Source organism: Ruditapes philippinarum, unplaced genomic scaffold (genome assembly GCF_026571515.1).
Source record: "Ruditapes philippinarum isolate M1 unplaced genomic scaffold, ASM2657151v2 ctg22441_1_1_1_1, whole genome shotgun sequence".
Classification (NCBI taxonomy): domain Eukaryota; kingdom Metazoa; phylum Mollusca; class Bivalvia; order Venerida; family Veneridae; genus Ruditapes; species Ruditapes philippinarum.
The window spans coordinates 14,109-17,390 of NW_026856214.1; positions in this window are offsets into that span (position 1 = coordinate 14,109).

The window sequence follows — 3,282 nt, forward strand, 5'->3', positions numbered from 1 at the left end:
GAAGACAGAGCAACAAGAAAATCACCTACAAGGCCCGACGAAGCAAGGCAGAAGACGAACATTAAGACAATTCAGTCCCAAAGGGCTTTACGAACTATCCATCATAGAGTCTCCCACTTGGTCCGTCAGATGCAATCAAAAGAGGAAAGCGTAGTGTCCAACTGTAAAAGGGTTGAACACTAAACATGCAGTATGTCTTAAAATAGTAGGGTCATAACCTCTTTTAATAAAACGTTTAATAATTTTAGTGAAAACAGCAGAAAAATTACCATGACCCAAAATCTTACGAAGTTTGTAAACCACATCGCCATAAAATCCAGGCTGGCTAATCCCTTGTCGCAGAAGAGTTTTTTAAATCACTATTGAATTTAGAAATTAAATCAAAGTTACGATTGTAAAATTTAGTAAAATATTTCCGTAATTTATGATAGCGGTAGCCCTGTTTTAGAAGCTTGCTGGTAATAAAAATATTCCGCTCGTTGAAATCCTTTACGTTGTTACAAGCTCTAGCGAATCTAATTAACTGAGAAACATAAACCCCGTAGGATGTTGCATGGGGTACGTCTCCATCCAAATGTGGATAATTAACTATACAAAAGTCAAAGTCATCTCTTTTATCATAAATTTTCGTGTGAATAGAATTATTGTTGATAGTAATATGAAGATCCAAAAATGATGTACTAAAATTTCAAGAGTTCGTTTTATTAAGTTCTAGTTCATGCGGATAAATGTCAGACACCATTTGATCAAAATAAGGATTATCTAAATTAAAAATATCATCAAGGTATCTGGAAGATATTATTAAATGCGACTATAACATCTTGTTGTTTCTCTTCCGAGAGACTCAACATAAAGTCTCTTTCATAGCAGTACAAAAACAAATCGGCGACCAGGGGTGCACAATTAGTACCCATAGGAATTCCTATGATCTGTTTAAATAGGGTATTACCAAACCTGACATAAATGTTGTCTAAAAGAAAAGAGAGTGCTCTACAAAACTTCGTCACAGGTCCACATGGTATAATGTTTAACAATACCGTTAGTAAAAAAAGCTTTGTTCGAATTACATGCTAGAAAGGTAACTTTTTCCCGTGCAAAAGTTTTCTGAACTAGGGAAATGAGTTTATCATTGATTAATTTATGTGGCAAAGTTGTATAAAGTGTAGAAAAATCGTATGTACTGACAGTTGAAGCTTGAAAGTTATTAATTTTGAATTTATCCAAGATTTCACCAGAATTTTTAATTGACCAAAAGAGATGTTTGCCTGTGTTTTCATAGACTTTATCACAATATCTAATTACATGTGTTTTAATGGCAGTCAAACAAGACGTCAATAAAATAGAAAGTTTACTTGTAGTGCAAGATGTAGAATTAGCAATAAATCTGGCTTTGTAAGGTTTTTTATGTAATTTAGGAATCCAATACATAATAGGAAGTTTGAGTTCTTTTTCATTAATTTGGACTTTAAGATTAGAAATATTAGTAATATGATTGTTTACAATGTCTTTTTCGGAGGCAGAGGTTTTAGAATACGCATTAGTGCTATTTAGTTCCTTATGCAAAACGTTAATGTAATGGATTCGTCAAACAATTATAATATTATTAGCCGCCTTGTCCGCTGGCACCAAAACAAATTTTGAATGAAAAGCTAGAATATCTTTTTTCAGATGTCTTAAAGTAAGTCTTGTTTAGGTGGCAAAAGATGTTCATTTCCACGATAAAAATTAATACGTGAATCAATAATTTTAAAGATGTTACGTTTCCATGTAAATAGAGCATTACTTTCCGCATTTTCACGGCGACACCATTTGACCGAAAAATCCTCTATAGATTCAGCAATCTGACCACGACAAGCATTAAAATCAATCTCAGAAGGAATTCTGTATTTAGGTCCTTTCAAGAATAAGTTACGAATTCTTTTGTCTGCAATTATATCAAAATTACCAGTGATTATATGGCCAAAATCTGAATTACAGAATTTAGAAGTATTGCAGTCTCAAGTTGTTGGAGTATTAGACTGAATATCTAAGTCAGAAACCACTTTGTTGTAATTAAATATGATATTTCTAACAGGTTTCTTATATTTATAGCAAATAATTGGTATCTCGGAGTTTTTTGAAGTATAAAGGAACTGAATTAGTAACACGTTTATCACGAAAAATACTTGGTAAATCGATGAAATCGATACCTTTATTAAGAAAGGTTACTTTTAGGAAATGCCTGTTGTGGTCAGAAGTGTTGTCGATATGAGGTCTTAAGACGTGCTGAGTATAACTTTGAATAAGATAAGCTGCTGTATATAAAGGATCTGTTTGAATAACTATATTATCTGCCTCCGCGTCTAAGATTTTCAGAGATGATAATGAAAGGGAAGTAAGACGTGATAACATTGCATGTTTACCAGAGATTTTTAAGATAATATTTAAGTCGGTGACAGACAGGGTAATTTTAGATTTACGTTTGATTGGAAATAAGTTGTTTGTTTATTATGTACCCTTAATAAGTCACCTTTTTGTACTTCACAACAGCAGTTGTCAAGTGCCGTGTGGCAGCCGTAAACAGTTGCCCCGTACTTCACCCCAGTGTTGTTATATTTTCTGGTCCTTCGGGATCATTGATGCCAACACTATAAAGTGTTGAGAATTGAGTACCGCTCAAGCCGGTGCTAGGGGGCGTGAGGGATGTTGCACTTATTCATTATCCCTCATGTACAGACTCAATCAAACCGAGTCTGCAATTCTTATGTTATTTTGTTGTGATTAATGCTTCCGAGGGATCATTTTGTTTCCAGAATGTTCTCAAAATAAAGTTATTATTATTATTATTATTATAAAATAGATAAATACAGAATCCCTAAAGAAAGCCCAACACGGCAAAATTGAAAATGTTGCAGGCTCGGCATTGTGTGGAAATGTGTTAGAAATGTGTAAAAAGCAGGCAACATATCCTAAGGGTGATTCAACATTATTCAAGTAGGAATATTGGAACCACCCAACTAGAAAATGCCGAAAAGTTGAAACTAAAAATACTACAAGCACAACAATAATGTCGTGCTGAACGATCTTCAAGGATCGAAAATATAACATCATTGATTAAATGTACGGGGAGACTTTTTACAGCCGCCACACGGCACAAATAACACGGATGTGATCATAAAATAGATAAATACAGAATCCCTAAAGAAAGCCCAACACGGCAAAATTGAAAATGTTGCAGGCTCGGTTTGATTGAGCCTGTTCATGGACGGTACTGGAAAGTGCAAGTTACCGTCCACGCCCCCT